The sequence below is a fragment of the Ipomoea nil genome, unplaced genomic scaffold, assembly GCF_001879475.1.
Source record: "Ipomoea nil cultivar Tokyo-kokei standard unplaced genomic scaffold, Asagao_1.1 scaffold0900, whole genome shotgun sequence".
Lineage (NCBI taxonomy): Eukaryota > Viridiplantae > Streptophyta > Magnoliopsida > Solanales > Convolvulaceae > Ipomoea > Ipomoea nil.
In genome coordinates this window covers 1,479,535-1,505,742 of record NW_017617328.1, presented here as the reverse complement: position 1 = coordinate 1,505,742, position 26,208 = coordinate 1,479,535, and the positions used below count along the sequence as shown (strand labels likewise).

The window sequence follows — 26,208 nt, the reverse complement described above, 5'->3', positions numbered from 1 at the left end:
GAATTTCAAACACACCATACAAGGACATTAGTTTAGGTGGATGGTGCGTAGACACCGCCGAGTGCGTGCATAGCGTGTGAATATGGCAACGCACAGACCATGAAGTCTGTGCATAATAGGCACACGCATAGACCAGAAGTATGTGCATAATGGGCACCACCTAATATAAAACAAAAGAGGCCTTACAATCAAAATAGTTACAGAATGCTTTATTTATCTACTGGGCAGCAAAAAATGATACCAAAGAATTTTGAGATTAAACAATGGGAACGTAACTTTCTGCAACTATACTGTAATTAGAGAACCTAAAATTGATATCCAATATCAACAGAGTTATGCCATGAAATAACAAATCTGTGCGTTGCAACTAAACCTAAATCTGGCAACTTTACGTAAATCTGGCACACAACAATTAGAGAACCTAAAATAGATAGCCAATATCAATAGAGTTATGCCTTGAAATAACAAATCTGAAGATAAGGAATTTAGTTTGACACCCCGACATTTTCATCAACCTCATCGGGCTCAACATCTGAGCCATCCGAATCCGGCGCTGGTTGTTCTAGCTGATCCAGAACTTCGGCATCATCAGTCTGTGGCAAAGGTGCGACCACATTGCCAGCACCTATCGCCTACCGGCTCAACCGCTACAGCAACTACCGGCTCACACGCAACAGCAACTACAAGCTCAACCGGAATATCATCTGGATCGGAAATGGCAAGAATTAATCCGAGTAACCAAAAAAAAAAAAAAAAGAATAAAAAAACGCATACTCAAACCCAAAACCGCATCCCCCTACTGTCAATATGTCTGTCTTTAAAAAAAAAGACATTATAAAACTAAAGAACCAAGATAAAGAAAGCAATCCAAAAACCGGTAGTGCCAATTAGCACCAAAACTTTACCGCTATCTCGCACACGGCAACAAACTAATACGCACAAAACAGCACCCGTAGCCACGGTACCCCCCAAACTACTAAGAAAGAATAAATAAATAAATAAATAAACAAGCACCGACCCAACAACAGTAGCACACCAACCTAAATGTTAAAAAAAAAAAAAACAGTAGTGCCAATTAGCAACTAAACTAAACCCTAACTTGCACATGGTAATATACTACTACGCACTAATCACCACACCTAACTACGCAACCCCCGAAAAACCCCTAAAAAAACAATAAATGCGCACCAACACAATACCAGTGACACACCAACCTAAATGTAAAAAACACAAAAAAAAAAAAAAAAAAAAAAAAAAAAACTAGTGCCAGTTAGCAACTACATTTCACCCTAACCTGCACAAGGTAACATACTACTATGCACAAACCACCACACCTAACTACGCAAGCCCAAAAAATCCTTAAAAAAAAAAAAACAATAAACACGCACCGACCCAATACTAGTGGCACACCAACATAAATGTAAAACCGACAACAAAACCAGCAGTAGCAAATACCAACAACACTTTACCCTAACTTGCACAGGGTAACAAACTAGAACGCAACAACCACCCCACCCAAAACCAGTAGAGCACCAACCTAAAACGAAAAGAACAGGAAAAACAAAACCACAATGCAGATTACAAACTCCAAACCCGAACACAAATTATTGGACCCATATGCATTTACCCAAGCAAAATAATCAAACCCCAGACACCATTCCCCTACTGTGGAATTGACTTTGTTAGTGTTTTAATTGCTCAAAAAACCCCAACATATAATTGGCAATATTATTATGACAAACTAAGATAGGATTAATGATGTGTAGCAAAAATAAGATGTGAGCTCGGGTGTGAAATGTCGTCCTCAGGGGAATGGGGGTTATGGCACGCAATATGCAATCACAAGGAACTAGGCACTAGCATAAGGAAATCAACAAGAAGCTAAGCAAACTATAACAAGGATGAGACAACGTAACTAAACAAAATACCAAAAACACATACGAACAAGAGATAAATACGAAATAAAGAAATAGGACTCAAGCTAGGGAGCATTATCATCTAGATGATTTAACAACCTAAGGGATTAGGGAGAACAAGTAACCAAGGAAACAAGCGGGAATGCACGTAGGAATCCTAGTCTACAAACCATTCTCGTAATTAATAAACAAGGATTAGAACAAGGAATTGCCCCACTTTCGTGGTGAATCAATTCCAAGTCCATCAAGCACACAAAGCATCTAAAGCCCCCAATTTCCCATATTTTCGTAGGAAGAAATTGGGTCTATGCAAGGGGTGGCTTGGATTCATCACCCAACTCTCGTTGAGGCAAGGAATCCTCCAAAAACAAGCTAATGAATGTGTACATCAAACATAACAAGATATAAATATAAAACCTTCACAAACACATGAATCCTAGGTTGAAGTTCTTCCCCCTTTTTGCAATAATCACAAATCAAGCATCAAGATAGATAATACAACCCCAACTCAAGTCCATAAACTAACTACTCATGATCAAATAGCATGGATGGTGGAATCTTGAAATGTTGGAATCCAAGCATCTAATCCAAGATTACAAGCTTCAAAAGTGTTAAGAGAGCCTATTCTAACCTAAAAATATGAAGGAGAATGAAAGAGAGTGTCTAGGGTTCTAACAAGAGTCAAAATCAAGTAGAAATGACCAAAAATCATACATAAATAAAACAGAGCACAGGTGACACGGCCAAGGACATGGCCATGTCCCTAACCGTGTCAAAAAAGGCAGTGCACACTAGAATTTGCACAGAAATTACACGGCCACAGACACGGTCGTGTCCTTGTCCGTGTCTTTTGGCCTTCAAAACATCAGAATTAGGAATTATGGTCTTCATGAAAGTTGTATACCTTCGAGTTTGCTTTCTAATGGCGCAAGAATAACTTCATTTGGACATTCCTAGGCCGAGATATGGTCCAAAAACCAAACAGTGGTCAGTTTTGGATTATAAGTTTGGAAATTCAACTTCAAGGACAATTTTGACCCCTGTGGCTTCCTTTTTAGGCTTTGATAAATTTATAGGAATTGTAACCCTTTGAGTCCTCTTTCCCATGGAACAAGAATCACTTAATTTGGATAATTTTAGACAGAGATATGGCCCAAAAACAGAATAGTGGCTAATCCATGCGAGAATTTCATCTTGTTGACACTTGTTCCACTTTTGCCTTGGTTTAATTTGTCCATATGATCAACACCATTAAAAAAATCACTATTGTCTCCTTTGGAAGTGTTGCATCCATCTCTTTAGCTTCATCTTGGCTCCCCTTGACTCCAAATGCATCCAACATGATCTAAAATCCTTCATTTCTACTCAAAGATCATGAATTGTGCATAATGGATCAAATGAGCAAAATAAAGATCATTTTGAATAACATTGTGACACTTCATAAGCAAAAAAAGGCTAAATATGGGGTAGAAATGGGGTATAAATATGAATAATTATGCACTTATCAATTAACTTAGTGTCGGTTTCTTCTAAAGAAGACTGATTGATCAGTTACAACAACAGAGGGACTGACACTGAAGATCTGTTTTAGGAAGCTGTTTCCTTTTTGCAGTACGCGGTTTATAAAGTCAGATTTGGAAAGAAGATCAGCGTATCTGTGTTGGAAAGGTATGAACTGAATCTTTAAGATTACATTCTTCACATATCGTCCTACCATCTACAATCAGAGATATCTATGGAGAGTGTTCTTGTTATGGAACTATAAGTACTCTTATTCGATCAAGAATTAGGGTTATGCTTTTAAGAAGAAAGAAACACTCCGAACCAGTTAAAGAGATCATATCTTTGATTATCATGCATCTTCTCAATACAACTTGTTCTTGGTGATTATGATGAAGAACTTGAGAAGAAATATTACTGCTTAAACGAAAGGACGCTAAGATCACATAGTTGTGGGAACAACATTGAACAGCGTCACGGAAGTGGACTACATCAGATTTAGCTCTCCAAGTGAAGGGACTTCATTGGACTTCTGTATGCATGGCTCTCCAACTTCGACAATCCACTAAAACTGTGTAGACTGGGTACGTACCTTGTGTGTGGCACTTGGGTGAGATTGTTGTTTCTCTACCTTTGTACATTGGATTATGAGTTAGTGGATTGGACGCCTTTGTGATCGTTCCCCAGACATAGATACACACCGTATCGAACTGGGTAAACATCTTGTGTGTTACTTTGTGTTTTTGTGTCTCTTTCTACAAACGTCTCAATGATCTATTTAACTGACTGAAATCATCGCTGAATCAGTCAGTCCATTTCATCAGTCGTTTAATCTGGTTAATTCGATTAAAATGAGGAAATGCAAAATTACATGTGGTATCAGAGCTTTTAAGTCTACATAGTGACTTGATCCGAACGGGAATATTTATTTTGCATTGCTCTCCTATTATTAGAAGTGCCTATGTGTGTCGATTGGCAGTGTTGCTTGCCTGTGCGTTTTTGGCTGGTTGTTTTTATTCAGGATGGATGCAAATATGAAACCACCAGAACTGGATGGTCACAACTACTCCTTCTGGAAGGCTCATATGGAGATCTATCTCCAGGCACAAGGTACCAGGGTTTATCGTACTGTTCTTTCTGGATGGAGTCGTCCAACTATTCAAAATTCTGATGGAACTACTAAGGCGAAACCCATTGAGACTTGGACTGACGATGAAATGAATGCCTCTGATCTGAACAACAAAGCACTGAACTCTATCGTAGGATCCTTGCATGAATCTGTCTTTACCTTAGTCACGGGGGTAAAAGAAGCAAAACGAGTATGGGAAATTCTTGAAACCAGATTTGAGGGCACCAGTGATGTCAAGCAATCAAAGCTTCAAATGGTACTGTCAGAGTTTGAAGCTCTAAGAATGAACGAAGATGAAACTATCTCAGTCTTTCACAGTCGGGTTCAGAACCTGATGAATAGAGCCTCAATTCTTGGTGAACCATTCACTGATGAGAGAGTAGTAAAAAAGATTCTTCGATCTTTGCCAAAACGCTTCCGAATGAAAGTAACTGCAATTCAAGAACACACGGGCTGGGAAAAGAAGAGTGTGGGAGAACTTATGGGAAGTTTACACACATATGAACTTGAATTGTTGGCTGATGATGACCTTGCAGTCAATAGAAAAGGCAAGTCAGTAGCGTTTGTTGCTGAAGCTGATCGAGAATCTGACACAGATGATATAGATGATGAAACCTTGGCCCTACTAACCAAGAATTTTAAGAAGATATTGAAAGGTTTTAACAAAAAAAAAAATAAAATCAAGGACAATCTACCAGGACACAATACAAAGGTAGTAACTCCTCATATCAAAAAGCAGAAACACCATCTTTCTCACAAAACAATCAGTCCCAGACTGGCCGAACAAGACAAACCAGAAATAGTTCGACGGATACAGGTAGATCTCTCAACCGGTCTGTCCAGTGTCGAGAATGTGAAGGATTTGGTCACATACAGGCTGAATGTGCAACTTACCTCAAGAGGAAAAAGGCTATGTCTGTGGCTACACTAAGTGATGATGAGGAGGAAGCACCTAATGATCAGTCAGATGACAATGTGGGAAATTTTGTAGCCTTCTTTACAGCTACAGAGAATCAGTCAGACGAAAATGAATCTGATGGAGAGTCCTATATATCGATAGATAATTTTGATGAGAGGCATACTCAACTTGAAATGGAATTTGTTAAGCTGGTGGCAAGCTGGAAACAACTGGTGAAAGTTAATAAAAACCTGAATGACGAACTGAAGCAACTAGATGATCTTCTGAAGAAACTAAACACAGAACTTGTCACGAAAGAAGATCTTATCACACAGATTAGATCTCGAGAAGGAAAATTGATTAAGGAATTGGAGGATTTGAAGAAGAATATCAAGATGATGAATACCACATCAACTCTAGACAAAATTCTAGACTCTGGTCGAAATCCAAATGATAAAAAGGGTTTTGGTTTTGAACGAGGAGAATCTTCGAAAAATGTTCCTGTGTTTGTCAGAGAGGGTATGTCAACTGGTACACCAGCTCACAGTTAAGAAAGAGGTCAGTCATCCCGGTCTGTCCAGATAAATGAAAAGAGGAAGGTACCTGCTCGAACTGCAGATACTGACTTTGGCAGAATAGCATTTCAATCTCAGTACTCAAAGTTCAAAAATAAATTTGCCATAGTCAGACAATATACTCCCATATGTCACTACTGTCAAACAAAAGGTCACACTCGACTTGAGTGTTATTTTTTCTACAGAGATCAAAGAAAGGAAAAATATCAGAACAAGACCATTACTCCGTTCACAAGACAGGTTTGGGTCAGGAAGTCAGAAGTAATATGTTATCCCACTATAGTTCTGACTGCTTCTACGACTGAAGCAAGATGGTATTTCGACAGCCGTTGTTCCAGACATATGACAAGAAATGTCAAGTGCCTTATGGCTGTTCAACCTAGCAGTGGTTCAGTTACATATGGAGACGGACAAAAAGTTAAAATAGTCGGAAAAGGTACCTTAAATGTACCAGGTTTACCTCATTTAGAAGAAGTTCTGTTAGTCAGTGGTCTGAAAGCAAACCTTATTAGCATCAGTCAACTGTGTGATCAGAACTGGAATGTGTGCTTCAATTGTAACTGTTGTAGAGTCAGTAATAAAGCCGATCAACTGGTAATGGAATGAACTCGATCCTCAGACAACTGTTATGTTCTAACTAATGAAAATGCTTGTCGCCTATCAAAAACTGATGAATCAAAACTATGGCATAAACGACTGGGTCACATAAATTTCAGAGATATGGATAAAATGATCAAACTAGATGCTGTGCGAGGGATGCCTAAGATCAGAATAGAACAGGAAGGAGTCTGTGGTGCATGTGTCATTGGGAAACAAATAAGGACTCCTCACAAAGCAATAAAGGTTATCACTACTGAGAGATGTCTAGAACTGGTTCACATAGACCTCATGGGACCAACACAGACTGAAAGCATTGGCGGAAAGAAATACATATTTGTGTGTGTAGATGACTTCTCTCGGTTCAACTGGGTATATTTTCTAAGAGAAAAATCTGAAGCCTTCAATGCCTTTAGAACCTTGTGCATAAGGGTTCAAAAGGAAAAGAACGAGCCTATAATAAAAATTCAAAGACTGAGAAGTGATCATGGAAAAGAATTTGAAAACTCTCTATATTCATATTTCTGCTCTGAGAATGTTATAACTCATGAATTCTCAGCTCCCAGAACAGCTCAACAGAATGGTGTGGTGGAAAGAAATAATCGAAGGGCTGCAAGTTAAACAAAGTCCTGAAGGGTACTTTATCTCACAAGAAAAGTATGCTAAGAATCTAGTCAAGAAGTTTGATCTGGAATCGTGTAAACCATCCAGGACACCTATTTCTATCTCGACAAAAGTATCTAAAGATGACGCTGGTGCATCAGTGGATAACACAGTCTACCGGAGTCTGATAGGAAGTCTGCTGTACTTAACCGCTAGTCGACCAGACATAATGTTCAGTGTTGGAATATGTGCAAGGTATCAATCTGATCCAAAAGAATCACACCTGATAGCTGCTAAACGTATTTTGAAATATATAAAAGGAACGATTCAATATGGGCTATGGTACTCCAAGGACAGTGAACTTAGTCTGGTTGCATACTGTGATGCTGATTAGGCAGGAAATATTGATGACCGAAAGAGTACTTCGAGAGGATGCTTCTTTGTTGGTAAGAATTTGGTCTCGTGGCTGAGCAAAAAACAGAATTCGATTTCCTTAAGCACTGCAGAAGCATAATACATAGCCGCTGGTGGATGTTGTACTTAGTTAGTATGGATGAAACAGATGCTTCTAGACTATGGGCTTACTCAAGGAATTATGACACTCTACTATGACAATGTCAGTGCAATCAATATCTCGAAGAATCCAGTTCAACATTCTATAACGAAGCATATTGATATAAGGCATCACTACATCAGAGACTTGGTAGAGTCTAAGGAGATTGAGTTGGAATACATTCAAACAGAAAAGCAATTGGCTGACATTCTGACTAAACCTCTGGATGCAAATCGGTTTGAGATTTTCAGATCTGCTCTTGGGATCTGCAGGATTGACTAATAAGACAGTTCGTTATATAGAAGGAGAGTGCATGGTGTTACATTTACGGGTCAAATTCCAGCTTTGACTTCCTTTTAAAACTCCCTTCTGTTTTGTTAAGAGAATATCTTAACCTAAATTACCATAAAGTAATTAGCCTTTTTCGAATTTCAAATCTTCCACTCATTCATTTCTTTCCTAAAAAGGAGGTATACCGTTGCGTCAATCACATCAGCTCTGCATGTAATCTGACAAGCCGCATTAATTAGGGTTCTTCGCCCTTGGGACTATATTTGTTTATCGGGTCAAGCTTGGAAGGAAGAAGAGTTCAAAATATCTCTGCTCACTAATTAGTCTCTCTCTCTCTGCTCTTCTACCTAGGGTTTATTTTCTCACACACCCAAATTACATTCCAATGGCGGACGCTGTACGAAACATATCATCAAGCTTGGGAGGAAGTCCCACTCACTAGAAATAGCCACCAAGCATGTCAAAACACTGCTCCAGTTAGCTATGAAGAAGAAGTTGAAGCTTGATCCTCTTCTACGCGATGAAATCATGGTAGCAGTGCTATCAGATTATCTATAGTTCTATGCCGACTGGTCCGGAGATGATACCAGTGAGCTCTTGTTGCTGGCCTCCGAAGCGAGTGATGAGGTTAGCCCAGCATCTATTCCAGAGCCCACAGATGGAAATCGGGCTGGGGTGTTTCTCCAATACTTTGCACAAAGAGCTCTTGAATCAGACAAGGTCTCACGTCGTCGAGCAGCAGCACAACCTCTGTACTTACAGGCTGCCCAGGACGAAACCAGACACCGGCTTGAGATTCTTCGTAACAGGTCCAATACTTCTGATTCTCCTATTGAAATCTCTCCTGATAAGCCTGATGATTTAGTCTGTGATGCTATTCCGTCTGCTGTGCCTATTGATTCTAATAATGTGAATGCTTTAATATCTGTGAAATCCTCTATGTCTGATGATCCCCCATGTATCCCCTCCGAGAAGCCAGAACCTTTGAAGAATGTTGTTGATGTGTCTGATGAGAAAAATAAACCGTATGAGCAGACCAACAATCTGAGTTTGGCTGTTTACTCTGCTGATAAAGTTGCTCTGCCTCCTTCTGAAATTGCTGCATCCCCAAGTGAAATCTGTCCATCTGAGAATCCTTCCAGTTTGCCCACTGAAGTTGAGGCTGTGATAAGTGCATAATTGTTCATATTTATACCCCATGTCTACCCTATATTTAGCCTTGTTTTGCTTATGAAGTGTCACAATGTTGTTCAAAATTATCTTTATTTTGCTCATTTGGTCCATTATGCACAATTCATTACCTTTGAGTAGAAATGAAGGATTTTAGATCATGTTGGATGCATTTGGAGTCAAGGGGAGCCAAGGTGAAGCTAAGGAGATGGATGCAACACTTCCAAAGGAGCCAAAGAGTATTGTTTTCAATGGTGTTGATCATATGGACAAATTAAACCAAGGCAAAAGTAGAACAAGTATCAACAAGCTGAAATTCTCGCATGGATTGGACACTGTTCTGTTTTCGGGCCATATCTCGGTCTAGAAATATCCAATTTATGTGATTCTTGTCCCTTTGGAAAGAAGACTCAAAGAGCTATAACTCATATTCAGACATTAAAGCCTAAAAAGGAATCCACAGGGGTCAAAATTGTCCTTGAAGTTGAGGTTTCAAGTTTACAATCCAAAACTGACCACTGTTTGGGTTTTGGACCATATATCAGCCTAGGAATGTCCAAATGAAGTTATTCTTGCTCCATTGGAAAGAAGACTCGAAGGGAGACAATTTCCATGAAGACCATAGTTCCAAAATCGGATTTTTTGAAGGCCAAAAGACACGGCCAAGTGTACGGACGTGTCTGTGGCCGTGTATTTTCTGTGCATTCCAGTAGCTACTGCTGTTTTGGACCATGTCCCTGGCCGTGTCACCTCTGCTGCAACTTTTTATAAACTCCGTTTTTTGTTATGTTTACTTGTTTTTGACTCTTGTTAGAACCCTAGACACTCTCTTTCATTCTCCTTCATATTTTTAGGTTAGATTAGGCTTAGATTTATGTTTCTTAACACTTTTGAAGCTTGTAATCTTGGATTTGAAGCTTGGATTCCAACATTTCAAGATTCCACCATCCATTTTCAATAGAGAAGCTTCTTCTCCCTTTTATCTCTTTATCTTGCAATGTTTATGCTTTACACTTATGCTTTTGTGTTCTTTATGCTATTTAATCATGAGTAGTTAGTTTTTGGACTTGAGTTAGGGTTGTATTATCTATCTTGATGCTTGATTTGTGATTATTGCAAAAAAGGGGAAGAACTCCAACCTAGGGTTCATGTGTTTGTGAAGGTTTTGTATTTATATCTTGTTAATGTTTGATGTACACATTCATTAGCTTGTTTTTGGAGGATTCCTTGCCTCAACGAGAGTTGGGTGATTAATCCAAGCCACCCCTTGTATAGACCTGATTTCTTCCTACGAAAATAGGGGAAATTGGGGGCTTTAGATGCTTTGTGTTCTTGATGGACTTGGAATTGATTCACCACGAAAGTGGGGCAATTCCTTGTTCTAATCCTTGTTTATTAATCACGAGAATGGTTCATAGACTAGGATACCTACGTGCATTCCCGCTTGATTCCTTGGTTACTTGTTCTCCATAATCCCTTAGGTTGTTAAAGCATCTAGATGATAATGCTTCCTAGCTTGAGTCATATTTCTTTATTTTGTGTTTATCTTTGCGTATATGTGTTAGTCTTATCATTTCCTTAAACTTGTAGTTTGCTTAGCTTCTTGTTGATTTCCTTATGCTAGTGCCTAGTTTATTGTGATTGCATATTGCGTGCCATATCCCCCAATCCCCTGAGGACGACATTACACACCCGTATACTCACCACATCTTATTTTTGCTACAATCAAAAATTGGCGCCGTTGCCGGGGATTGGAAATTTGGCGGTTCTATGTGATTGCTTGTTTTACTAGCATTGGAGTTTAGGGAATCTTAGGAGACTAAGCTTTTTTTCTTTCTTTTTGTTTGTTTTTATTGTTCAAAGTGCTAATTGTTTAACCTTGTTTGAGTTTCGGTTAAAGGATCTTTTCTTTGTGCATTCACTTTTAATTGAAAACGAAGAGTTCTCACCACTCTATCAAGAACTTTCAATTATGGAGGGGTATGATTTCCAAGAGCAAAGAATGTCATTGCCCGATTTCATCAAAATGGGTATAAAGACCTATCAAGGTGGTCCACTTCAATCATCCTTTCTTATTCTAAGTGGTGTTCCTATTGTGGTGAAGCTCATGCATTGGAGAATTGTTACAAGTTAAACTCCACAAGTCCAACACCACCTCAAGATTGTCAACCTTTCCCTCAAGAACGTGGTATCAATATGAGTCAAGGAGTCCTTCAAGAAGAAACTTTTCAAGCTTTGGAGCCACAATCTCCATGGTGTGCTATATGTGGTGGTTCTCATGCTATGGAAAGTTGTTACATATTGACTCCCACTTACCAAATGCCTCACCAAGACACTCAACAACAAGCTTTGGAATATAATGTCAATGTCAATGAAGAAGCTTTACAAGGAGGTACACCACCAATTTTCATGCCACAACCTCTTTGGTGTGCCATATGTGGAGGACCACATGAAGCCGAAGGATGCTACATCTTTGATCCTAATTTCCAATATCAAGGCCAAGTTCAAGAACCTCCACATCAAGAACCTCAACAACAATATGAAGACCAATTTCAAGAAGTCTCTTACCAAGAACCTCAACAAGAATGTCAACCATTTGATCAGGAGTTCGAGATGAAGTCCATGATGGCCAATATGCTTATGCAAATGAATGAGCTACAAGTTCAACTAGACAACTTGATGGCTCAAAGAAAAGGTCTTGTGGTTGATGGAAATGAAAAGGAGGGTGAGGACCTTGAAGATAAAGATGAAGATGATGATGTCTATGATGAATGCATTGAGATGGAGATACCAAGTTGGGGTGAAAGTGTAGAGTTGCAAGGGGATAATGGTGATGAGGATCAACTTGAAGATGATCCCATTGAAGAAGTGCTCAATGAAGATGAAATTGATGAAATATGTGGCACAAACAAAGATTGCTCTTTATTGGATGACACTCCCTTTGATGAGGACTTTAGAGTGATTTGGGAACCGGGAGGAGTCAATATTCTTGAAAGCGTAGGCCCTCATTGGCCTATATTCATATCCAAAGATTCTTACTTCCTATTGGTGCATGAAGAAGATCCAAGGTTTCCATTACTTGCTCAAGAAAAGGGTAATCAAGAAGAGAATGGGAATGTAGACTTTGGGATTGGTAAATCTCATCTCTACTACCAAGAAGCAATGTTTAGGAAGAAATCCTTGTTGGATTTGTGGATTAAAAATGGATTTGAGGAAAGATGCATGAAACTTGGAATAAAGAGCATTGGAATCTTAGCAATTGGAATGGTGGATTTTTGCATAACGGAGTTTGTTGATAGCCACCACTTGAGGAAATATTTGGAGGATAAATTTGCAAAGAAGGATGGAATGTTCTTTCTCCAATCCAATGATAGTTGAAACTTGGGAGGTTGAGTCGAGCTAACGACGTTAAACTTAGCGCTTCATGGGAGGCACCCCATGTTATCTTTTATTTTGTTGCATTTTATTTTCCTCTTTATTTTTCTTAGCACTTTTATTTTTGATATATCATGCTTTCACTTGTGCTTTCATGTATATATTCTCTTGACTCTAGGAGTGACACCAAGGAGTATGCTCAATTCCAAGAAGGCTTCATGATGATTCTTTGGCACTAGAAGATTCATTAAGGGAGTCTCATCTACCTTCTCTACTTTCTTTAACTGTGTATAGTGCTATACTTGGTGTAGTTAGTAGAGATTGTGCTCCTTGTGCTTATTGTGCCATCCTTTCCCCCTTGTGCTTTGTTTTCTTTCGCATCGAGGACGATGTATCCTTTAAGTGGGGGGAGGGGATAATTTGGGTGTTTTCTTAAAAAAAATTGAAACTTTTTGAACTTTGCTTGGATGACTCTTTGTGCATAATGTTTGGTAAATTACCTTTCCTTGCTTGAAGTTGTGATTACTCCCTCTTTGTTGGTTGGTGGTTTGTTTTGGTGAAACTTGTTGCAATTCAACTTGTGATTGATGAGCCAAGGGGTAACTCATGATTGATCTATTCTCTTGCCAATAACCTTGTTAACCACTTAATAATTGAATCAATTATTGATCTTGTGTGTTATGCATTGCTAGTGAAGGCTTATGTGAGATTCCGGTCATGGTTGTTTTGCTAGAACTTGCCTAATTACTCCCCAAGTGAAGCTTAAGATTTGCATGTTTTGAAATGATTTAGGCCATTTTTGTTTAGCCCAAGCCTTTAAGCCTACCCATTAAGTATGTTTTTATCTCTAGTTATCCCCGTTGAGCCTTTTGTTTGTTTAATAAGTGCTAAGCACTTGTCTCCTCTTTGTGATTGTTTTTCCTTGTGTTAACCCTCATCTTTTAACCTTCAACCCTTAGCCAAAAATGTTTCCCTCCACCCTTGAGAGAATGGAGCATTTGTTCTTTTTCATAGAAGAGACTTTTATTAGAGTTTGTTTCGCTAGCAATCCTTTGATAATTTTGTCTAAGTGTGGGGATATTGGTTCATGGAATAAGTTTGTTTATTGTTTTGAAATAAAGAAAAGAAAAAAAAAGAATGATGAGAAGATTGAGAAAAGAAGTCATGAAAAAGAGATGAAATGAGAAAAATGAAAAGAAAAGGAAGAAAAATAAAAGCTTGAAGCTTGATTCTAGTTTGTGTTGAAAGTTGTACTCAACCCCCACTTCTTTAGAGTGTTGCTTTGTGTCAATTGTAAATTGCTCCTTTAATTTATATATGTTATATCTCTTCTAGATCCAATTGTGAATAAATGTGAAGTTCTCTCTTTTGTTTAATTTTCATACCCCTTCTTTGTTAGCCATTCACCCTTAGCCCCATTACAAGCCAAATAAAAGTCCTACTTGATCTTAACATGCAATCTTAGAGTTGAACTAGTGGGAGTATGAAGGGCAAGCCTATGGAATCTCATTCAAAGCCAAGTTTTGCATAATCTCAACTTAGCATTTGTGCACACTTGATCATCACACACTTAAATAATTTTGGTGCTTGGTTATTGGCTTGAGAATTGAACTTGTGTGGAAGGCTAAAATGATTCTTGAAACAAGTTGCGTTGTAACAAGTTGGATTGTGGTTTGATAGGTTGTGCAAAGTGGGAGTGTGATCAATTTCATTGCAAGGATGGTGATTTACTTCTTGTTTTTGCTTGAGGACAAGCAAAGGTTTAAGTGTGGGGGAGTTGATAAGTGCATAATTGTTCATATTTATACCCCATGTCTACCCCATATTTAGCCTTGTTTTGCTTATGAAGTGTCACAATGTTGTTCAAAATTATCTTTATTTTGCTCATTTGGTCCATTATGCACAATTCATTATCTTTGAGTAGAAATGAAGGATTTTAGATCATGTTGGATGCATTTGGAGTGAAGGGGAGCCAATGTGAAGCTAAGGAGATGGATGCAACACTTCCAAAGGAGCCAAAGAGTATTGTTTTCAATGGTGTTGATCATATGGACAAATTAAACCAAGGCAAAAGTAGAACAAGTATCAACAAGCTGAAATTCTCGCATGGATTGGACACTGTTCTGTTTTTGGGCCATATCTCGGTCTTGAAATATCCAATTTATGTGATTCTTGTCCCATTGGAAATAAGACTCAAAGAGCTACAACTCATATTCAAACATCAAAGCCTAAAAAGGAGGCTACAGGGGTCGAAATTGTCTTTGAAGTTGAAGTTCCAAGTTTACAATTCAAAACTGACTACTGTTTGGTTTTTGGACCATATATCAGCCTAGGAATGTCCAGATAAAGTGATTCTTGCTCCATTGGAAAGAAGACTCGAAGGGCTACAACTTTCATGAAGACCATAGTTCCAAAATCTGACGTTTTGAAGACCAAAAGACACGGACAAGTGCACGGCCGTGTCTTTGGCCGTGTATTTTCTGTGCATTCCAGTAGCTACTGCTGTTTTGGACGGCCGTGTCACCTCTGCTGCAACTTTTTATAAACTCTGTTTTTTGTTATTTTTACTTGGTTTTGACTCTTGTTAGAACCCTAGACAGTCTCTTTCATTCTCCTTCATATTTTTAGGTTAGATTAGGCTTAGATTTATGTTTCTTAACACTTTTGAAGCTTGTAATCTTGGATTTGAAGCTTGGATTCCAACATTTCAAGATTCCACCATCCATTTTCAATAGAGAAGCTTCTTCCCCCTTTTATCTCTTTATCTTTCAATGTTTATGCTTTACACTTATGCTTTTGTGTTCTTTATGCTATTTAATCATGAGTAGTTAGTTTTTGGACTTGAGTTAGGGTTGTATTATCTATCTTGATGCTTGATTTGTGATTATTGCAAAAAAAGGGGAAGAACTCCAACCTAGGGTTCATGTGTTTGTGAAGGTTTTTTATTTATATCTTGTTAATGTTTGATGTACACATTCATTAGCTTGTTTTTGGAGGATTCCTTGCCTCAACGAGAGTTGGGTGATTAATCCAAGCCACCCCTTGTATAGACCTGATTTCTTCCTACGAAAATAGGGGAAATTGGGGGCTTTAGATGCTTTGTGTTCTTGATGGACTTGGAATTGATTCACCACGAAAGTGGGGCAATTCCTTGTTCTAATCCTTGTTTATTAATCACGAGAATGGTTCATAGACTAGGATACCTACGTGCATTCCCGCTTGATTCCTTGGTTACTTGTTCTCCATAATCCCTTAGGTTGTTAAAGCATCTAGATGATAATGCTTCCTAGCTTGAGTCCTATTTCTTTATTTTGTGTTTATCTTTGCGTATATGTGTTAGTCTTATCATTTCCTTAAACTTGTAGTTTGCTTAGCTTCTTGTTGATTTCCTTATGCTAGTGCCTAGTTTATTGTGATTGCATATTGCGTGCCATATCCCCCAATCCCCTGAGGACAACATTACACACCCGTATACTCACCACATCTTTTTTTGCTACAATCAGGCTGTCAATCCCTCAAGCCCCCCTGCATCTGATCAAATTGATGGGGTGCCAGTCTATACTTCTTCATCGTTGGCTGAGAGCGTTGAATATGTCCGGCACTTTGCTGGTTTGCATGCTGCCTCTATTCCAGAACCGTATCGTGTGATTCATCTTTCTGAGTCCTCTAGTGAACACGAAAAGATTCTGGCTGAAGTCTATGGCTCACAGGTCCATTCGTCTAAGCCCCCGACTATTAAGGCTACTGCGCATCCTGATTCAACCACCTTCAAGATACGAGAGGTTACTAATCTCCTTGGTGGTTCTACTGCTCATGTTTCTGACTCCAGTCACTCCGTGTCTCCAAGCCCTTCTGCTCATTCTCCATCCAAGGAGACGAGAAGATCCAAACGAAAGAGTGTCCCTGTGAAAGTTGTTGTTGAGTCAGGTGATGACAATGTTGATGTGGATCAACCTGAGAAGAGACGAAAGTCTGGTGAGTCTGCCAAAACTGAAGCTAATCCTCCTGTTCACTAAGTGTTCAAAACACTGCGGTCATCTGTCAAGCAAAAAGTTCCTGTTGTGGTCCCCACATCATCTACCCGAAAGGGGAAACCAACTACCCGCTCCAGAGGACGGAGTATCACTCCTGAGGTTCAACCTGCTGAGAATCCTGACACATCTATCTATAAACCTCAGTTTGTCTCCTCTACTGCTCAAGGAAAATGGTCCACGATGATCCGTAGAGACCTTATTGTTCAGAGGTCTGTTGATGAACACCAGTTGAACTCTCTCTGCGACATCCTGCCTTTGCTGAGTGAAGTGGGCCTGTTGAAGACTGTTTCTTCCATCTGTCCTTATTCGAAGCTCCTGATTTACGAATTCTACTGTAATCTTAATGAGGAGATTGACATTTTGATCGGGACGCGATCAATGCAAATCTTCATTCGTGGTAAATGGTATGTCTTCGGCCCTGATGTGATAAATGAGTATTATGGTTTGAAAGGTGTTCATGAGGAAGAAATCACGGACTGGGATTTGGTGGCAAAGACCCTCACTGGTGGATAAGCTGATACATGGCCTACGGGTGAAAAAGATACTCTGCCTAGCTCACACCTCACCTCCAAATATGTTATCTTGCACCGTCTTGCTCTTCACAACTGGCTTCCATCGGCTCACTTTCATACGGTCGGCAAGCAATTGGCCGCTCTCTTATTTCGAATTGGAACAAAAATGTCTATTGATCTGGGGTCCTGGATCTACTATCATATTCTCACCTTGATCCATCCTCGAGAGCAGAAGGTACGGTTGCCATTCCCTAATCTGATATTTGGTGTTCTAACATCGCAGGGCCTTGAGCCAATGCCTAGTGAGGTGATCAGTCCAACCCTTCTCTATACTGTTGATCATCGTCTTCTGACTGGAGGTCACATTCGCGATGTTACACCGGTGATATCTCCCTCCACTTCTGATGTTGATACAGTGGCTGATGATTCGCCACATGCTAAAGATGTCCAACTCTCTCTTCGTCTGAAGGCCCGGGTCTCTGCACTTGAGACGGTTCACGGAATCATAGCGAAGCAGCTGACAGGGGCTCGTAGTGAATTGGCTATCGTTCATCTCCGTTTAAGCTTGACTGAATCTGCTGCTACTGAGGCTGCTAAGTCTGACAGTGAGACTCCCTCCAATGCTTGACCATGCTTTGACTATCATTGGCAAAAAGGGGAAGTATGAACTCAGGGGGAGTGTTTTATGTTTTTGTACCTTCTGGCCCTGTCTGGGCGACTGATTGTGATGGCACCACCTTTTGAAGAATGTTTAAGAATGTTGTTTTGATCCAGCATGACTTGTATGCTGTGTTTTCTTGTTATGCTTTGTAATCAGATATTTGGTTTTTATGCTAGTCTATCTTAGTCCTATCCAGTTTGTGTTTTTATACGTAGTCGAGTTGTTTTGCCAAATAATAGCCAAAGGGGGAGTTTGTTAGTGTTTTAATTGCTCAAAAAAACCCCAACTTATAATTGGCAATATTATTATAGCAAACTAAGATAAGATTAGCTTAGTGTCGGTTTGTTCTGCAGAGGATTAATTGATCAGTTACAACAACAGAGGGACTGACACTGAAGATCTGTTTTAGGAAGCTGTTTCCTTTTTGCAGTACGCGGTTTATAAAGTCAGATTTGGAAAGAAGATCAGCGTATCTGTCTTGGAAAGGTATGGACCGAATCTTTAAGATTACATTCTTCACATATCGTCCTACCATCTACAATCAGAGATATTTATGGAGAGTGTTCTTGCTATGGAACTATAAGTACTCTTATTCGATCAAGAATTAGGGTTACGCTTTTAAGAAGAAAGAAACACTCCGAACCAGTTAAAGAGATCGTATCTTTGATTATCATGCCTCTTCTCAATACAACTTGTTCTTGGTGATTATGATGAAGAACTTGAGAAGAAATATTACTGCTTAAACGAAAGGACGCTAAGATCACACAGTTGTGGGAACAGCATTGAACAGCGTCACAGAAGTGGACTGCATCAGATTTAGCTCTCCAAGTGAAGGGACTTCATTGGACTTCTGTATGCATGGCTCTCCAACTTCGACAATCCACTAAACCTGTGTAGACTGGGTACGTACCTTGTGTGGGGCACTTGGGTGAGATTGTTGTTTCTCTACCTTTGTACATTGGATTATGAGTTAGTGGATTGGACGCCTTTGTGATCGTCCCCTAGACGTAGATACACACCGTATCGAACTGGTAAACATCTTGTGTGTTACTTTGTGTTTTTGTGTCTCTTTCTATAAACGTCTCAATGATCTATTTAACTGACTGATATCATCGCTGAATCAGTCAGTCCATTTCATCAGTCGTTTAATCTGGTTAATTCGATTAAAATGAGGAAATGCAAAATTACAGACTTTCATTAAAAAAAAAAAAAAAAAGAGATACAGTAATGGATATAATTGATTGAGATTGTCTGAAAAAATCATAAACAATAATGTAAAAAAAAAAAAAAAAAAAAAAAAACATAAATAACATGAAAAGTAACCACGTCACCAACATAAAGAACAAAACTTGTCACATGCCAAATATCCACACATTTGAAGCCTCATACCTTTCACCCCTAACAAAATATTGTGCACATACAAACCTCCATTTGGCTGCTGATTGGCTTCTCAGCTACCTTTGTGGAAATTTGCTGTCAGATCTGGATTTTTAGATGGAACCCAATGTAGATGAGGCTCTTAGAGCTAAGGTAAATGCTGAAAAGAGATTTGCTGAGAAGGACTTTTTGGGTGCAAAAAATTATGCTTTGAAAGCTCAAATGTTGTGCCCTGATTTAGAGGGCATAGCTCAAATGGTGGTAACTTTTGGAGTTCACAGTGCTGCTGAGATGAAAATTAATGGAGAGATTGATTTCTATGCAATCCTAGGATTGGACCCATCTGCAGTTAAGTCTCATGTGAAAAAAAACAGTACAGAAAGATTCTTGGACCTCTCTCTATCGAAAATGGTGGCCTCGAGTCCGGACAGAGTTGGAGTTCGTGACTGTTGGCCGTTGGTGCAGCAGTGGGCTCTCTACGTTGACGTCCATGTTTTTTTCCGGTAATTTTTGGTGGTCTCTGGTTCGAGTTTGTCGTGGTCCCAGTTCCCGGCGGTGTTTGTTGTTTGGTTCCATGGTTTTCTGCTCTGCTTTTGCATTTTCTGGAGACCTTGTGTCGCTCGGAGGCTTTTCTGGCGTTGGGAGTTCTTTCCGGCGAAAGGGAGGCATCCGGCGTATGTTGCTGCTTTTGATTGGCCCCCCTTTTTTAGTCGTTATTGCTCTGAAATGGCGCCTGGAATTTGGACAGTCTTGGAGATGGTGTTGGGTGGCTCCGGCCGTGTGTCAGTTTGCCCTTGATTTTTCCGGGGGTGATTTCGGGCTGTGTTTGGGTGGTTGCAGTGGGTTAGTGCACCTGTTCGAAGCTGTTTGTTTGTTTTTTTTTCCGGCAAAAAAAAATGGGTCGCCGGTGACTGGTGCTGCTGGATTCCGGCAGGAGTTGGTCGGTGCGCCGGTCTTCTAGATTTTTCCATAAACTTGCGCGGTTCGGTGGTTAGCATGGGAAACTGAACATTTTATTATTGCACAACTCCACAAGGTGTATGTTTTTTTTGAATTTAAAAAATGGTGATGATTTAGGCGTTAATTCTTCAAGCTGGCATAGCAGGAGAAATACTGTGTTTGGCGAAAGACCCAAATTCCACGCACTGCACACAACCCAAAAGAATTAATTAACATCAAATATTGAAATTACCAACAAATTAAACTATATATATCTAATGAACAGATACTACAATGTAATAGAACCAGTAGCTTTCAAAAAAAAAAAAAAAAAAAAAACTATATATATCTAGGTATTTTACTCAACATAATTGAAGTTTTTTAGTATCAAATAATATAATTAAATATAAAGTTAACATGATAAAATGTTTGATAATTATTTTATTGTAAAATATTTTTAAAATTTTAGATATAATTCATAATTGTCACTTAAACTTTCGCGAATACATTTATTTTAAAATATCTTATTTATTTTGACCATTCCTTTGTAAAATAAGATCAGATAATAAAATTTAATTTGACTACCTAACATCACAGCCCACGTCTTTCACCAACCTCTGCTAACTCTTTTTTGTTCTTTTTTTTCTTTGGGTGGATATGGGTGCAGTGGGCAGTGGGCTTACAAGAAAGATAACCATATTACACACACACACACACACACACACATATATATATATATATATATATATATATATATATATATAATTTGGAAATTATTTAAATATATTATTATAATTAGATTGAATTATTATAATTGAATATATGTATGATTATTTTAAATATTATTGTTGAATTTAGAGTGTTTTAGTATTTTAATGAATTGCAAATTATTTTGAAATTGTTTGAAATATTATTGCTATGAATTAATATCCATTTAGTGTATTAATTATAAAGTTCACATGATTCGAAAATATATTATTTATTTTAACGGTTGTAAAATAAAATCGGATAAAATAATGGTATGTCTGTCAGAGCTGTCTACTCTCTCCCGTTTTAAAACTTTCAAGTCTCACCACTCCATTAGGCCATCCGCGCAGAGAAAGAGAGAGAGAACATTAGCCATTAGGGCAAGAGTTTGAGAGAGAGAAGAAAAAAAAAAAAAAAAAAAAAAAAAAAAAAAGTGTAATGTCGCACTCGCAGCGGCCACCGCGGTTCCCCACTCCACCTCAGCAGAGGGCTTCGTCGTTGAACCTTGAGCTACATCTTGGGCAGCCAGAAGCTTCGTCGTCCAGGGCGCCACCGCCCTATTTTGACACCGTCCTTCGCTTAGGCGTAACGCCGCAGACGGAGGATGCTCCTCCGCTTGCTGTAATAACTCAACCCCATTCTTTCTGTTTTCTTTTTTTTTTTTTCTTTTTTTTACTGGACCTGACCCTGTATCACAATTCAGATAATTTAACCTAGAATCAAGAAAGTCCTTCCACTATGAATTAATTTGAAACTTTATAATTATCAAGCCTCAACTAACATTCTTATTCTTTATATGCAGTATGCGGCGGCGGACGAAGAAATACTGGAAGTGACGACGAAGAGCGGCAAGCTGAAAGCCTTGCTTGACAGTTATATAACTCATGCTAAGACCATGGAGGAGAGGGTGATGACTCTTACGGAAACCAACACTGCTCTCAATGCTGCCCTGGACGAGGCCACGCATCCGACGGGCGGCGGCGGTCTGGAGGAGGCACAGTCGTCGTCGTTGGACCCAGATCAATCGATGGTGTTTAGTATCTGTTGCAAAAGGTGCCGTAGAAAGCCTGCAACGATGATGGCATGGCCGTGCAACCATCTCTGCCTCTGCCAGGACTGCGTTGCAGGTACCGACCGCTGTGCAAGTTGCAAAGCTAAATTCTCCCAACCCTGCACCCAAGTCAAATTTGACTAGTTATTTATTACGGTATTATTTTTCATTTCTTCTTCCCTAGCTTACTCTTCGATCTTCAAAATAACAAGTAGCTAGGGTTCCTTTTACTATCTATCACAGCCAGACCTATAGTGCCTTCCATTATATTCTACTGTTTTCTTGATGTATTGTAGAAATGATGTTTCAATTCTACCTCGCTCAAATTGTGTTAGTAACAATCAATTGGTATTATATTATTACGAGTCAGTATGAAATGGTCGTCTTGCCATGGACAATATTGGTATCTCCGTGATGATGCATGTGATTTTCAGGTTCAATATGTGCGTGGTAAGTTTAATTTGCGAAAACACTCCAATATAATAACGTAACACAAAAACAATACGTAAATACGTTGGACACTAATTAAGTTTGTCGCAGGTACAGATTGTTAATATTGTTGATGTGGCCTGGCCTGGCCTGGGACTCCTTTAATAGAACACAAAAAATTGTTAAAGGAGTCACAAACAAATCTCCCAAATTCTACTGTGCCACTTTAGGTTTTCCCTCCTTTCTCTCAAAAAATCATATCTATAAAAACATAATAAGTCTTAATTAAAGTTATATCTCTCATTTATGTCCATGTTTTTAATGCTAATCATTTTGTACATTGTGTTTTTAGAGTTGTACTATACAATTTTTTTGAAAAAAAAAATACCCCTATTATTATAACTTCCATTACCTTTTCCATTATTGTTACCATGCACATGTATCCACCATATATTTTCTTTAATAATAATAATATTTGTATACATTCTATATTGGATTATTATAATAAATAAATTTGATTTCATATAATTTTAATTAGTAGGAATTTGTTAGTTAGTTATTTTAAAAAATATAAATATTGGACATATGTTTTTTGCGCATCAGGCATAAAAAAGACTAACTATTATGTATAAATGTCATTTGTTTATTTCTATTTATGGAGATTTATACTTTTACGGTTGTTACATTAAAATATAATTTTAGGATAAATTTATTAGCCTATTAGGGCATGTTTAGTTCATGTAAAATATTTTCCAATGAAAATGTTTTCCTTGAATATGAGGAAAACTAGATTTTTCTTAGTTTGGTTCATAGAAAATATTTTCTTTAAAAATGAGGAAAATATTTTCCAGGGTCCCCTTGGTATTTTGTTTTCCATGAAAAATAAGTAGGACAATTATATACTCTCACTAACTTTTCTTAATTACCATTATTATTATTGATGTTATTATTATGTAGGGATATAATTGCCGTTATACTAATTATTCTTTACAATTCCAAACTCAACCAAATAATGGAATTAATATTCTCAGTAATTTATTTTCCACCAACCAAACAATATAATTAATCTTCCCAGTAATTTTTTTTCCATAAAATTTCAATTCCATTTCCCTTCAAATATTTTTCGCGAACCAAACGAGACCTTGTTATTTTACATTTATTATTCATATAAATAAATATCATTGTCATGTACGTGTATATATATATATATATATATATATATATATATATATATATACTTATGTATGTATAGTATCGTTGAAATAAAATTTTACGATATATGTTCTAGCTAAGCACAACTAGAAATGATGATATGTCTCAAAGATTTCACGTCGATCATTTAGTATCCAATTAATCTATATATATATATATATAGAGGCGGGTTCAGGTGCGGCAGTGTCTTACGGTGCGGCTATTTCTTACGGTGCGGCAACACCAATATTTCACCAAATATGCACCATCAACGTTAGGAAATACACCACACAAAACAGAGTAAACAGAGCCCTGCATCACCAAACACACACCATTAGGTGTGAGTAAAAACACCATACACTGTTCAAAATACACCATTGGGGGTGGTGAGTTATATGGTGTATTTTTTTGAGTCTGTGGTGTATTTTGTGATATTTTATTACATTTCATTGGGATGTGTTTTTATTACACTGTTGGTGCATATTGTTAACACTGTTGGTGTATTCTGGAATTTGACCGCACCGCCGCACGGTAAGACCCCGCCGCATATGAGCGCTCTTCTATATATATATATATATATATATATATATATATATATATATATATAATCCTACTTCACAAATTTTCCCCCCAAAATTTAAGGGCATTTGTGTAATATCCAAATTCAATTAATTAAAGAAAGCAATTAATTATTAATAAAGAAAGCAATTAATTAAAGTAAGAAATCACGTACATATACAAATCAATTTGCTATATCACTAATTATTAGCTTATATCACTATTTATTCAAAGCAATACAAACTAAATCTTTACAAATTTGTTTAAATTTACATTTTATTAAATCATTCATTCCACCGAAATAAAGAAAAGATGCAATAAATGCCTAACCACACCCAAGAACTTGAAAATGATCCATTGATCCATCCATTCAATAAAGAAAACCTGGCAAATTATTGTGTTATGCACAAATTACAAATTCATACAAAGTTCACAAATTTATGAAAACACGTCTATAATATTATGAATAAAAAATACTTTACATATTATGAATAAAAAAAATACTTTACATGACTTATGAACACGTCTATAATATTTATGAATAAAAAATATATTACATATTATTAGTTAGCAAAAATATTATTATTTGGTAAGCAAATGTAAAATGGAAATGAATTAAAATTTATTAATTGGTAATATTGCATAAGAGTTAATACCCAAAATAGTCCATCGACTATGTCGTAATTACCAATTTGGTCCTCGACTATCATTCTTACCCAATTAAGTCCTCAACTATACAATTTTTACCCAATTTAGTCCTTTGTCAATTTGACTGTTTGTTGACTGTCAAAAGTGGAAATAAAGTTGTAATTTTACAAGTTTTCTCCTTCCTCCGCATTTAGCAGCGCTAAACCATATAGCAATAAGCTCCGGTTGGGTTCTAAACCTGTCAGTATCGAAGTAGTGGTTGTGCATCGGATAGCCCATGAATTTGATTTTCAACGATTTTTTGACGATCGAAATCTGATCGGGGTGTATTGCTGCATGGTTTGGCGCTGCTAAATGGATAGGAAGGAGAAATCTTGTAAAATTATAATTTTATCCCGACTTTTGACAGTCAACAAACAGTCAAATTAATACAGAGGACTAAATTGGGTAAGAATTGTATAGTTGAGGACTAAATTGGGTAAGAATTGTATAGTTGAGGACTTAATTGAGTAAAAGTTACATAGTTGAGGACTTAATTGGATAAGAATGGTAGTTGAGGACCAAATTAGTAATTATGACATAGTCGAGGGACCATTTTAGGTATTAACTCTATTGCATAATTACATCTTTCCTTTTTGAAAAATTATACAAGTTTATAATTCTCATATTTTCTACCTATAAATACAATGGATTGGTGAGTTTGGAAATCATAATGTTTTATTTTGCACGATTTCCCTCTATCTTCTTCCTGTTCTCTATGTGATTTTTTTTACACTTTTCAAGATTACCAATTAATAATACTAATAATAATTAGTCAAAAAATTAGTAGTAAAATAGAAAAAAAATTCTTAATTCACAAAAAATAGAAAAGGAAACGGAATTCACTGATTAATTAATACTAACAATAATCAGTAAAAAAAATTTTGTAGTAAAATAGGAAAATAAAAAAGATCCTTAATTCACTAAAATTGGAAATATAAACGGAATTTATTGATTATTACTAATAATAATCAGTAAAATAGGAAAATAAAAAAGAAGTCTTAATTCAATGAAAATGGAAAAAAAAAATGGAAGGCTGTGAAACAAAAAAGAGTCATAATAAGGATAAGTAAAAAAAAAATCCTACCAAAAATAAATAAAAAATTCTTAATTCACGAGAAATAGGAAAGGAAATGAAATTCACTGATTAATTAATAGTAATAATAATCAGTAAAAAAAGTTAACAATAAAATAGGAAAACAAAAAAAAAAAGATCTTTAATTCACTAAAAATGAAAAAAGAAACGAAATTCACTGACTAATACTAATAATAATCAGTAAAATTGAAAAATAAAAAAAGAATTCTTAATTCAATAAAAATGAAAAAAAAAAAAAAGGAAACGGATGGTTGTTAAAAAATGTCATAATAAGGATAACAGTAAAAAAAAAAATTTACCAAAAAATTTGAAAAATAAA

The 26,208-nt window shown here is 37.3% G+C and overlaps 2 long non-coding RNA genes across 2 annotated transcripts; one reads left to right on the top strand and one right to left on the bottom strand.

The window, feature by feature from the left end:
* Window positions 1-2,004: 2,004 nt before the first annotated feature.
* LOC109179357 lies at window positions 2,005-19,554 on the bottom strand. Its single transcript, XR_002053877.1, has 3 exons — window positions 19,240-19,554; window positions 12,272-12,274; window positions 2,005-2,015 (listed from the first exon to the last, which is right to left on the bottom strand). It is a non-coding gene; the product is annotated as an uncharacterized LOC109179357 (long non-coding RNA).
* On the top strand, window positions 12,932-22,539 carry LOC109179358. Its single transcript, XR_002053878.1, has 3 exons — window positions 12,932-13,009; window positions 14,368-14,383; window positions 22,526-22,539. It is a non-coding gene; the product is annotated as an uncharacterized LOC109179358 (long non-coding RNA).
* The last annotated feature ends 3,669 nt before the right edge of the window (window positions 22,540-26,208 follow it).